Source organism: Dasypus novemcinctus, chromosome 31 (assembly GCF_030445035.2).
Source record: "Dasypus novemcinctus isolate mDasNov1 chromosome 31, mDasNov1.1.hap2, whole genome shotgun sequence".
In the NCBI taxonomy this organism is placed as follows: Eukaryota; Metazoa; Chordata; class Mammalia; order Cingulata; family Dasypodidae; genus Dasypus; species Dasypus novemcinctus.
In genome coordinates, this window is record NC_080703.1 from 14,532,150 (window position 1) to 14,546,479 (window position 14,330).

Here is a 14,330-nt window from a genome sequence, read left to right on the forward strand (position 1 = left end):
AACAGACTGAAGGAAAAAGAATCACATGATCATATCTATAGATGCAGAAAAAGCATTTGACAAAATACAGCACACTTTCCTAATAAAAACAATGCAAAAGATCAGAATAGAGGGAAATTTTCTCAACATGATAAAGAGCATGTATGAAAAACCCACAGCTAACATCATTTACAATGTTGAAAATCTAAAATCTTTCTCTCTAAGATCAAGAAAAAAAGAAGGATGCCCACTATCAGCCCTTCTATTTAACATTGTCTTAGAACTACTTGCTCAAGCGCTGAGGGAAGAACCAGACATAAGAGCCATCCAAATTGGAAAGGAAGAAGTGAAAATTTCACTATTTGCAGATGATATGATCCTATTCATAGAAAACCCTGGGAAGTCTACAAGAAATCTTCTAGAACTCATAAATGAGTTCAGTAAAGTCACAGGTTACAAAATCAATATGCAATAATCAATACCATTTCTGTATACCAATAATGATCAATCTGAGGATGAAATCAGAAATCAAATACCATCTCCAATAGTAAATTAAAAAAATAAAATACCTAGGAATAAATTTAAATAAAGATGTAAAGGACTTATACACAGAAAACTACAAACACTGCTCAAGGAAAACAAAGAAGACCTAAATAAATGGAAGAATATTCCTTGCCCACGGATAGGAAGACTAAATATCATTAAAATGTCTATCCTACCAAAACTGATCTATGGATTCAATGCAATCCCAATAAAAATCCACGCAGCATTCTTTAATGAACTAGATAAACTTACTATGATATTTATTTGGAAAGGAAAGTGGTCCCAAATAGCCAAAGACATATTGAAAAAGAAAAATGAAATTGGAGGAATCACACTACCTGACTCCAAAACGTACTACAAAGCTACAGTTGTGAAAATGGCATCGTATTGACAGAAGGATAGACATACTGACCAATGGACTTGAAATGAGAGTTCTGATATAGATCCTCAAATAAACAGCCATACGGTATTCAACAAGGCCACCAAACCTCTCAACTGTGAGAGAATGGCCTCTTCAACAAATGGTGCCTGGAGAAGTGGATATCCATATTTAAAAGAATGAAAGAGGATTACCAATTCACACCTTTTACAAAAATCAACTCAAGATGGATGAAAGACCTAAATATAAGAGCCAAGACCATAAAGACTTTGGAAAGCAATGTAGGGAAGCATCTACAGGACCTTGTAATAGGAAACGGCTTCATGAACTTCACACCCAAAGCATGAGCAGCCAAAGAACAAATAGATAAATGGGCTTCCTCAAAATTAAAGCCTTCTGCACCTCAAAGGATTTTGTCAAGAAAGTGAAAAGAGAGTCTACACATTGGGAGAAAATATTTGGTAACCATATATCTTATGGGAGAAATATCCTGCATTTATAAAGAATTCCTATATCTTGAAAATAAAAAGACAAGCAACCCATTTAAAAAATGGGAAAAAGATTTGAACAGATGCTTCTCAAAAGAAGTTTTACAAATAGCTAAAAGGCACATGAAAAAATGCTCAAAATCACTAGCTACTAGGGAAATGCAAGTCAAAACACAATGAGATACCATATTACTCCCATAATTCTGGCAGCTATCAAAAAATCAGAGATCTACAGGTGCTGGAGATAATGTGGAGGAATGAGAACTCTCATCCACTGCTGGTTGGAATGCAGAAGGACCCAGCCATTCTGGAGGACAGTTTGGTAGTTTCTCAAAAAACTAGGTACAGATTTACCATATGAACCAGCAATTCCACTGCTGGGTATATACCCAGAAGATCTGAAAACAAGGACACAAGCTGATATACACACACCAATGTTCATAGCAGCACTATCCACTGTTAGCAAAAGTTGGAATCAATCCAAATGCCATCAAGAGATGAATGGATAATACAATGTGTATACATACAATGGAATACTACTCAGCTCTAAGACCAAATACACTACAAACACATTTGATAACATGGATGAATCTTGAGAACTTTATATTGAGTGAAGTAACCCAGGCATTGAAGGACAAATACTACATGACCTCTCTGATAAGAAATAAGTAAACCAAGCTGTTTCAGAGAGATAGAAACAGCTTCAGAGTGACTGGATGATATGCTTAAAGGAAGTTGGGGAGTAGAGAAAGGGTGCAAGCTGACACCTGCATGGGTGAAAGCTATGATAAGCTGAATATAAGTATTTATACAGAGGAGGGATAAAATGGGGGCATAAGGATACCTCGAGGCAGGGCTTTGTGAGCATGAGGGGGGCTGGAGATGAAAGAATGGATCAGATGGCCCAATTTTTGGGGGGGACGGTGGGCAGAACATTTGAACATAGGAAACTGTCAGGTATGTGGTTGAAATTATAAATTAGAGAAAACTCTAGAAAATATAGTATGGAAGGTTACCTGTTTTAAGGTGCTTAAGGGGGGGGGTCTGACACATGGAAAGCTTCTAGGGAGAGTGTCATAATGGGTTATACTATTGGGTGGAGACCCATACAATGAGGGTGAAAGTATACCCACATCCTGGGGAGAACTGATGTTCTCAAATAGAGGGAATTTTACCTCTTGAGAGAATTGGTAGCTCCCAGTGGGTTAGGGCAGTCGAGTACGTCAAGCTCTCAACATTGTTGCAAGTCTCTCTGAATATGGTCCTTCATGTAATGAAGATTGAATGTCACAGTGGGCCCTGAGAGAATGGGGAAAAAGGTGTTGAATAGATGGAATCATTGTAACTGTGGGTCAATGGAAGTATTCCATAAGATCATGCAATGATGGATATAGGACATGTTAAATTACACCAAAAATGTATTAAAGTCTATAGGCTAAAATATAAATGATAATGTAAAACATAAGATAACTAAAAATTTAGAAAATTGTATAGTCTAAAATATAAACCATAATGGAAACTCAAATGGAATCATGTTTGAAAGCTATTGTTTCAATATCTGTACATGAACTGCAGCAAATAGAATATGAACATGTAGAAAGATCAATGTTTGTGAACGGACAAAGGGTTTGATGTTGGATATGTGGGAGTACCATATATTGTATATGTGAATTATTGTGATCTAAAACTTATGTGAAGATAAACTTAATAGTTGGAAGAAGAAAAAAAAAGAAAGTATGTAGACACTGAGGAAGAAATGGAAGAAATTGCCTTGCCACGGTATATGCAGGGCAACACCTACAGCAGTGATGAAAGGCAAAATGTTAAAACAAAACTTTCAGTTTTTCATTTTTTGATACTCCAATTTATTTTTCCTTTTTTAAATTTTTCTAAATTAGTATATATTCTGTATCTAACCTTTAAACCCATCATTATACACCATTTTGCTATTTATGGAATCTGGCAATATATTAGGCTTCCTTTCTAAAGAAGTTTTGGAGTACAGAAGGGTTCAACTATGGCAGGGGAGGAATACTGGTGTGGTGTGTTATTGAAAGGGGGCACGTGATTGGGAGGGAGTTCTCCACGGTGTGTACACAGGGTACATGAAAATGTTTGGGTATTTTCATAGTGGTTTCAGTTAAAAATGACAACTGAGGGAGTGCTGAGTTCCAATCCAGGGGAGCTCTATCACATTCCCAAATGAACAGCAACAATACCCCAAGTGCAATGTCAAAAACCAATAAAGATGGGCGGCCCAGCAATGAGCCCTTGATACTGATGGCTACGATTATGAGCTTGTGTGCCTGAAATATGAACTAGGCGTAGAGCTGCAAGGTGCTGAAGAGTTACCTCCTGAGGACCTCCATGTTGCTCAAATGTGGTCACTAAGCCAAACTTAGCATGTAAATGCATTACCTTCCCCCCAGCATGGAACATGACTTCTGGGGATGAACCTCCCTGGTGCCAAGGCATTACTACCAAGCACCATTTGATGATGTAATTAGAAAAAGACCTTGAATAAAAGGGCCAACTCAGACCAGCAGAATATCTCAGCCTACATGTAATATCAAGTGTTTAAAACTGCTTTTTGTCTTGGACAAAAGGGGGAAATGGAAAGGACAAATGAGTTTGTATGGCTATGATTCTCCAAAAACAGTTGGGAGGTCATCAATGGAGTAACGTTAATGCATATCTCAGCAGGGTCCCAGAGACAGCCAAAGTAGATAGAAACCCAGGTACTGGTTCTCCTGAGGGCTGCAGAGACCCTATGTTCATGGCAGATGGCTCTGCAGTTCAGTGCCATGTCAGTTGGCCCTGCTTTGAGTTTGCATTCCTGAGTGAGATGGAGTTAGACTCAGATGTGATCTTTCTACACATGCCTCTTCTGTTACTTTTACCAGACCTATAGTTGGCTTTGGGTTTCGGGTATACTCAGGAGGCCTGAATCTCTGGACTGTCCATGTGACAGCCAGGCCCTGAGCCTCAGCAGGCTTGCAACTCCTACCCTCTGGTTTATTGCTTTTATCCTGGCCAGCTAACAGGGAGGTGAAGAAGGTCAACCACCACACCAGGGAGCCAAGAGTGCCTACAACTTCAAGCAGGAGAATTGCATCCATCATCCATGTGGAATGTTAGTCCCTTCTTGATGTAGAGGTGGACTGGACAGAACCATCCCAGGGTCTACAGGATGGAGGAGTAGGATATAGATTAGAGTTGACTTACTGGTGTTCTTCTGGGGAACTATTGTGATTAGTAAGGGAAGAAATTGTAGTAGTGATGTGAAGAAAGTGGTCACGGTAGCTGCTGATGTTAGGGAGAAGGAAGAAAAGATATGATGTGGGTGCATTTTCAGGATTTGGAGTTGTCCTGGGTGATGATGCAGGACAGCTGCCGGACATTGTGTTTCCTGCCACGACCCACTGGTTGGACTGGAGAAGAGTGTAGATTACTATGTAGACCACTGTACATGCGGGACTGCAGTGCTCCAAAATGTATTTACCAGGTGCAGGGAATGTGCCATGATGATGCAAGAGGTTGTTGTTGTGGGAGGAGTGGGGTGAGGGTGGTGGGAGGTATAAAGGGGCCTGTTTTTTTTTAATGTAGCATTTAAAAGAAAATAAAGAAAAAAACTTCTACATACATTAAGCATCTTTATTCTCAAAAATCCTCTTATCTCCTAATAACATATACAATTCCATGTGTTTATTATTTGTATTTAGTTTATATTAATGAGACCATGCAATATTTGTCCTTTTGTGTCTGGCTTACTTCACTTAGTATAATGTCTTCAAGACTCATCCATGTTATCACATATGTCCCAATTTCATTTCTTTTTACTGCAGCATAATATTCCTTTGTATAGACCACATTTGTTTATACATTCAATCATGAAGGGACACTTGAGTTGTTTCCATCTTTGGCAATTGTGAACAACTTCGTTATGAACATTGGTGTGCAGATGTCTGTTTATGGCCTAGTTTTTAGTTCATCTGGATATATTCCTTGTAGAGGAATTGCTGGATCATGTGACAGTTCTATATTTAGCTTCCTCAGGAACCTCCAAACTGTATTCCATGAAGGCTGCACCATTTTACACTCCCACCAACAGTGAAGGAGTGTTCCTGTTTCTCCACATCCTCTCCAGCACATATTGTTGTCTGTTTATTTTTTTAATAATGGCCGTTCTATGTGGTGTTAAATGATATCTTATTGTTGTTTTAATTTGCATTTCCCTAATAGCTAGTGATATGAACCATTTATTCATGTGCTTTTTGGCCATTTGTATTTCCTCTTTGGAGAAATGTCTATTTAAATCTTTGGTCCATTTTTAAATTTATTGCTTGCTTTTTTATTGTTGTGTTGTATGATCTCTTTATATAGCATGGAAATCAAACCCTTATCAGATAATTGGTTTCCAAATATTTTCTCCCATTGTCTTGATGCCTTTTCATCTTCTTGATGAAGCCCTTTGAATCATAGAAATGTTTAAGTTTGAGGAGGTCCCATTTATCCATGTTTTCTTTTTTTTGCTCGTGCTTTTGGTGTAAGGTTTATGAATCCTTCATCTACCACCAGGTCTTGAAGATGTTTTCCTACATATTCCTCTAGAGGCTTTATTGTACTTCCTTTTATATTCAGGTCTTTGGTCGACTTTGAGTTTATTTTTGTATAATATGTGAGATAGGGGTCTTCTTTCTTTGTTTTGGCTATGGATATCCAGTTCTCCCAACAAAATTTTTTGAATAAGCTTTTCTTCCCCAACTGGGAGGGCTTGACAGGATTGTCAAAAATCACTTGGCCATAGATGTGAGTGTCTGTTTATGAACCATCAATTTGGTTCCATTGGTCTATATGTGTCTATGTTTATGACAATACCATGTTGTTTTTACCACTGTAGCTAATTATATGATTTAAAGTCTGTAAGTGAGAGTCCACCAACTTCACTTTTCCTTTTGAAAATGTTTTTGGTCTTTTGGGGACTCTTACACTTCCATATAGACTTGATAATTGTGTTTTCCATTTGCTAAAAAAAAATACTGGTGGAATTTTTATTTGTATTGCATTGAATCTGTATATCAATTTGGGTAGAATTGACTTCTTAATGATATTTAGTCTTCCAATCCATGAGCAAGAAATGTTATTCCAATTATTTAGGTGTTTTAAATTCCTTTTTGCAATGCATTATAGTTTTCTGAATACAAGTGTTTTGCATCCTAGGTTAAGTTTATTCCTAAATATTTGATTCTTTTTGTTGCTATTGTACATGGAGTGTTTTTCTTGACTTCCTCCTCAGATTGTGCATTTTTCATGTAAAGAAACACTACTGATTTTTGCTTACTGATCTTGAATACTGACACTCTACTGAAATAATTTATTAGCTCTAGCAGCTTTGTTGTAGATTTTTCAGGACTTTCTAGATATATAATCATCATCTGCGAATAGTGAAAATTTTAATTCTTCTTTTCCAATTTGCATGCCTTTTATTTCTTTTTCTTGTCTAATTGCTTTAGCTAGAAACTCTACCACTACATTGAAGAACAATGTGGTTAGTGAGCATCCTTGTCCTTTCCCTGATGTCAATCAGAAAGTTTTCAGTCTTTCACCATTGAATACAATGTTAGCTGTGGGTTTTTCTTATATGGCTTTTATCATGTCGAGAAGTTTCCTTCAATTCCTATTTCTTTGCGTATTTTTCTCAAGAAAGGATACTGTATTTTGTCAGATGCCTTTTCTGTGTCAATTGATAAGATCATGTGATTTTTCTTCTTTGACTTATTAATGTGGTGTATTACGCTGATTGATTTTCTTGTGTTGAACCAGCCTTACATGCCTTATATAATAATCCACTTGATAAAGAAGGATAATTCTTTTAATGTGTTGTTCAATTTGATTAACAAGTATTTTATTGAGGATTTTTGCATCTATATTCATTAGAGAAATGGGCCTATAACTTTATTTTTTTGTAATAGCTTTATTTGGCTTTAGTGTTAGGGTGATATTGGTTTCATAGAATGAGTTTTGTAGCATTCCTTCTTGTTCAATTTTTTGGAAGAACTTGAGTCACATTGGTATTAAATCTTCTTTGAATGCTTGGTAGTACTCACCTGTGAAACTGTCTGGTCAAGGGCTTTTCATTTTGGGGAACTGTTAAATGACTGTTTCAATCTCTTTACTTGTGATTGGTTTGTTGAGTCTTCTATTTCTTTGAGCATCAGTGTAGGTTGTTTGTACATTCTTAGGAAGTTTTCTATTTTATCTACATTGTCTAGTTTTTTTAGCAAAAAAGTAGCATAAAATTGTTCATACTCCCCCTAAAATGAACTACAAAAACCATACAGTCTGACTCATGCCTATCTATTCTCACTTCTCCCTCCTCATTGGATTCCAGAGCCTCTGTCTTCTTCAGTGCACCTGTCAAACTTGGGGTCTATGCTCAGCTTGTCCCCATGCTTGTAATATCATTTTCTACATCTATGTCCCCTTTCCCTGCCTAGTCTCAATTCCTACTCCTCCTCAAGGTATCTTCTCTAATTTCCTTACCATGGAAGGGTTTTTCTTATTGCCATATCCAGATTAGGGCATCCCATTCTATTTTCTCATTGCATCCTGAATCGCCGTTCAAAGGCCAATGCCAACAATTGAAATTTTCAGTTAGTCTAATGAGGACAGTTTCTGGCTCTATGGTATTCAATTTTGTATCTTCATGGAATAAATACTTAAGGTGTATTAATGCAGACATGTTGAATGAATGAACATACACACACAAATGAAATGCACACATAGTATCACACTTTTATACATTCACAAAATTTATTCAATTAACATATTGATGTCTAGTGTGCACAAGGTGTTGTGCACAGGAAACATTTCCTCTGAAGGCTTAAAGAGTAAAACGCATAATGTCATTTCAATGTCAGGGTAAATTCAGGTCCAGTAATTCAGTACTAGTGACTATAAATTATACCAGGTTAAATGTGATTCAGAAGTAGAGTGATTAAAAATCTGATCCCATCTTCCACTTTAGTACTTCCAGTAAGCAAGTATATTCATTTTTAATGAATTCAGGTGAAAGAGGGGTACAAAAATTGTTTTAATATGATACCTAAAATGACTGGGCAAGAGCTATACAATGGTCCATTCCACCATTCATACACCACATGGTTTTCACACCTGGTCCATGCTATTTCCTCAATAAACTACTTGTCTGTGCCTGCCATTGTTTCTGCAGCCTCTAGTAATGGAAAAATGCTGTGTTTCTTGGTACAGAAGTCAGTTAAAGTTTACGTATCAGCTTGGTCTCCATGTCTTGACTGCGAGCACCTCTAGGGCTAGGGGCAACAGGGTATTCATTTGTGCACTGTTTGCACTGCAAACTATTCTGATGTTGGGGAATTATTGGTTTCTGAGTCCAAAAGCTGGAATCTCAGAAACCAAAGTTATGGACACCCAGTGTGCTACAGATGTGGCCCGATCAAAGCTTTGCTTATTATTCAATCAAGTAAAAGTGAAACCTCTGAATCAATTTAATCTAATATGCCCAGAGGAGCTGACCAGTTCACAAACAAAATCTAACATCTATTTTTGGAATTCATAATCAATATCAAACTGCTACAGAGTGTGTCCAGAAACAGAACTTATATGTAGGTATTTATTATCCTCAATACATAGAAATTCAAATATGTGGAAAAATAAGGAATATTCCCAAAATGTTGTTGGATCTTTAAAATAACCACAGACAGAAGAAAGGAGGGAAACCTTTATCATGCATTCCACGATAATTAGGAAAAAAGGAAATTTATAAACAAAAAACTGAAAACCAAAGTGGAAGTCTATTCAAATGTATTCCAAACATACAAAACTAACTAGAATATGAGTATTCAATATTAGATTTAATGTAATGAAAAAGGACAAAAAAATGTAATTTAATGTTGAAAAGTTGGATGATGTGACTGTCATTCTCCTGACATTATTAGAGAAAAAATGTGATTCACTTCTTAATTGGTGAAGGTAAATGCAAGCATGGTGTTGATTTTCTTCAGGCATTCTATTTATTGCAGGGCAATATTCAGTAACAACTTAAGAAGTCTTATTGTCCACAGAATATGTTCTATACCATAATCCATGGTGAGTGTTCCTATCTGGTCTTAATAAAATAATATAGCACCTAGGAGCAAAGATGTAGCCTAGTAATCCAGCACTGGAAGCCAAGCTGGAGAAGATTTCAATGGCTGCCATTACCTTCCCCTTGGTGCTGTGGTAGACAGAGAGGAAACTGACCCAAACCCTGCAGAACACCAGCAAGGTGTCAAGCAGGTTCCTGGCCATGAAAGCTACATTGAAGCTCCAGAGGGCCAAGCAGCCCAGGTATCCCAGGACACAGTAGAAGGCAGTAGCTGAGCCCTTAAGACACTCAATGGTAATATAACCAGGCTCAGTGTGTGCATCTTTATCAATGAATGGGGGAGAGGTTCTGAACCAGATTCCAGAGAGTATCATCTGGATTAGGGAGCAAATGGAAATAGCAAAGTTAGGTGGCCCTGATTCCAAACACTGCCTCATCCTTCTCCCTAGAGCAGGGACCTTGAATTCCAGAACCACAGTGATTGTTTTGGCCAAAACAGTGGGCACAGCCACTGCAAAAACAATTCTAAATGTGATTTGTCAGAGGATGCAGATGACTGTGTTGGGATAAATGATGAAGAGCAAGGAGCATAGGAAACACAGGGTAAGGGAGATGAGCGGGATGTAGCTGAGGATCCATTTATTGGCCTTGACGGTGGGAGTGTCTTGGTGCTTCACAAAGACCCCAAGAATAACAGTAGTGAGGAAAGAGAAGCAAAGAGCTGTGCAGATCAGAGTCAACCCCAATGGGTCTTTTGGAGGGATTGAGTTCTCTCATTGTTTGCATTCTGATGATCTGGACACTTCACACAGTGTTCTACATCTGGTGAGAAATGCAAAGTGTCATCAGCCCATGTTCAGTAATTCTCACTTATTCACTTGACCCAAAAGAATAACATTGGACAATTTCAGCCAAATTTGTCCAGCTTGTGATGATTTTAAATAACCCTGTGCTTTAATGTGCTTGTTGTTCCTTCCCTAAACTTTCTCTTAGACCTCTGGCTTTCTTTTAAACATTCAGTCCATCAATTTGATAACAGTGTAATTTATTTACTGTTGAGCTTCCATTCTTTTCTTGTCCACACATCATACTTTTTCTAGTGGATTTTCTGCTTGTTTCTGTAGATGGTCCCTGTATAATTTTGATGTAATTCACTATTGACTAGATCTATGTTAAATAATTTATTCCACTTGTGGCTTGACCATTCATTGCCAAACAGAAAATATCAGTATTAATGTAATTAACATTCATTAAACTTTTTCTTTAAGGTTGATGATATATGATGATACATGTCTTATTAAACAAATTTTCTCCTTTGAAAATGAAAACATTCTTCTCCTTTTTGTTTCTTTAAGGTTTTCATTTTTACATTTAGAATTACAATTTTCCTGATATTCATGAATCTGCATGTGACCAATTTGTTTCTAGATATGTCATTTGGTTCATTTTATTTCCTTTTTATCCTTATGATGAAACAACATTATAGTGACTTAAAAAAAGAAACAGGTAGAATATATATTCCCATTTCACTCCTTGTTTTAAAGTTTGTCTTAGCAAAGCTTTTTGAAAATGATCTCATAGGAATGATTTAATAAGTTGTAATTGCCCCATAAAGTTGTGATTGTGATAACAACTGCATTGACTCAGTCAATCAATTTGGAGAATAATGATATCTTTACAATATTGAGTCCTTTCAATTATGAACATGGTTCATCCCTCCATTTATTTAGTTTTCTTTAAATTTTTCTTGATACCTTTATTATACAGAAGTCTTTCCAAACTTTCCTAAATATTATTTTTAGGCATTTAATACTTTCAAGATATTTTAAATATCATCTTTGGAAGTTTCATTTTATAAAGCCCTATGAGTTGCATATATAAGAAGCTTTTATATTACCCTTGTATTCAGACCACTAAACTGAGTTTATAAAATCTTCCAGATCTTCAACTTATGCAATAAACTCCTTTCCAAATTATGTCAATTTTACTTTATCCTTTCAAATAATTATTCCTTCCAATCTTTTTCTTGCCAATATTGCTTTGGGAAGGATCTCCAGTGCATTGTTAGATGTGTTAATATTGAAAATTTTTGTTTTGTTATTGATCTCCCAGGCATGAAATACTTCAATATGATGTGAAATTTGTGTTAGTTTTCAGGAAGTATCTTTTAAAGGAGGAAGATGGTTCTTCTCAATTTTTATTTGATAAGTTACGCTTTTGTTGTTTGTTCTAAAATCACTGGTGGGTGTTGAATTTTATTAAGTATTTTCCTTCATTCACTGAGATGACAGTTTCTACTTTTCAGGGGGTACATATACTGAATTACCTTGCTTTGCCATGATAAATCCTCTTTATAAAATATTGCTGGAATTAGACTGCAGATTATTTTTTTATGATATGTGAGCTTATGTTTAAAAAACCTAGAAACCTGTAAATTTCCTATTTTTAACGGCCTTATAAGATTTTGATACAAATGTTAAGCCGTAATCATAAATGGAGATATATTCCCATTTTTTCCTATTCCTTGGAAAAGTTTGAGTAAATAAGTATTATTTTTTCCTTGAAAGTTTAGTGGAATTCCCCAATAAGGCCATTGGTCAATATGAAAATTTATGAGAATGTTTTAATGTATAGATTCAATCACTGAAGAAGATATGAATCTTTTCAGATTTTTTATTTTGGAGGCCTATTTTTTGGCAACTTTTATTTTTCTAGGAATAGGTGAATATCATTTATTTTTTGTCTTTATTTTTTAATATTGCATTAAAAAATATGAGGTCCCCATACACCCCCCAACCCCCTCACCCCACTTCCCCCCCATAACAACAACCTCCTCCATCATCATGATATATTCATTGCATTTGGTGAATACATCTCTGAGCACCACTGCCCCTCATGGTCAATGGTCCACATCATAGCTCACACTCTCCCATATTCCACCCACTGGGCCATGGGGGGACATACAATGTCTGGTAACTGTCCATGCAGCACCACCCAGGACAACCTCAAGTCCTGAAAATGCCCCCACATCTCATCTCTTCCTCACATTCCCTACCCCCAGCAGCCACCATGGCTGCTTTCTCTACACCAATGCCACATTTTCTTCGATTACTAATCACAATATTTCATGAATAGAATATCAGTAAGTCCACTCTAATCCATACTCTATTCGTCCATCCTGTGGACCTTGGAATGGTTGTGTCCACTCCACATCTATATCAACAGGAGAGGCTTGTGAACAAAGATCACATCTGAGTCCAGCTCCATCACACAGAAACACAAACTCCAAAGTAGGGCCAACTGACATGGCACTGAACTCCAAGTGCCATGACCATAGGACCTGTGGATCTCTGTAGCCCTCCAAAGAACCAATACCCGTGGTTGTATCTACTTTATCTGTCACTGGAACTCTGCTGAGGAATGCATAAGGGCAACCCCTTGGATAATCTCCTGGATCTTTTTGGAGACTCACAGCCATATAGACTAATTTGTCCTTTCCATTTCCCCCTTTGATTCAGGTCACACAGCATTTTTAACTCCTGGTATTATATATAGATTGAGATATTTTGCTGGTGCGAGTTGACCTTTTATTCAAGGTCATTTTCTAGTTACATCATCAGCTGGTACTTGGTAGTAATCCCTCCATGCCAGGGAGGCTCATTCCTGGGAGTCATGTCCCAATCTGAGGGGGAGGCAACACATTTACATGCTGAGTTTGGCTTCAAGACTGGCCACATTTGAGCAACATGAAGGCCCTCAAGAGGTAACTCTTAGGCACCCGGCAGCTCTAGGCCTTATTCTTATTTCAGGTGCACAGGCTCACAAGCATAATCATTAGTATCAAGGGCTCATTGTTGGACCTTACTTATTTTTTGGTCTTTGCTATTGCACTTGGGGGATTGTTACTGTTCCTTTAGGGGCTGTGGTAGAGCTCCCCTGGCTAGGAACTCAGCACTCCCTCAGTTGCTTTTAATTGTATCCACTATGAAAATATCCAAACATTTTTATGTACCCTGGATATATGCCCTGTAGAACATCCTGCCAACCATGTGTCCCCTGTCAATAACATCCCACACCAGTATTCCTCCCCTGCCATTGATGAACCTCTCTGTGATCCAAAACATCAAGAAAAGTGAAACCCAATATATTGCCAGGTTCCATTAATAGTAAAATGGAATATAGTGATGAGTTTAAAGGTTAGATATAGAATACATATTAACTTGGAAAAATTAAGGTAAAAATAAATTGGGGTATCAAAAAATTTAAAAATGCAAAAGCTCTGTTTTGGATGTTTTACCTTCCGTCACTGCAATAAGTGTTGCCCTGTATGCAAATAGGCAAGGCAAGTACTTCCGTCTTTTCCTCAGTGTCTATGTCCTCTCTTTTTCTTTTCTTTTCTCCTAACTATTGAGCTTCTCTTCACAAGAGCCCTAGATCACAGTAATTCATATATACATTATATACAGTACTCCCACACATCCACCATAAAACCTTTTCCCTTCCACAGTGATATTCTAATAACTTATTCATATCATATTTACTGAAACTGATGTACAGACTCTGAGACAATAGCTTTCAAACAAGGTGACATCTGTGCTTACATCGTGGTCCATACTTTAGGATACACAGGTTTCTAAATTTTTAGTTATCCTATGTTTTACATTATGGTTTATATTATTAGTCTGTCATCCCCTATATGTTTATGGTGTAATATTACATGTTTTATATCCATCCTTGTGTACTCTCGTGAAACTACTCTCTTATCCCTACATTTATCTTGGTTCTATCCATTCAACATCCATTTTCCCCTCCCCTT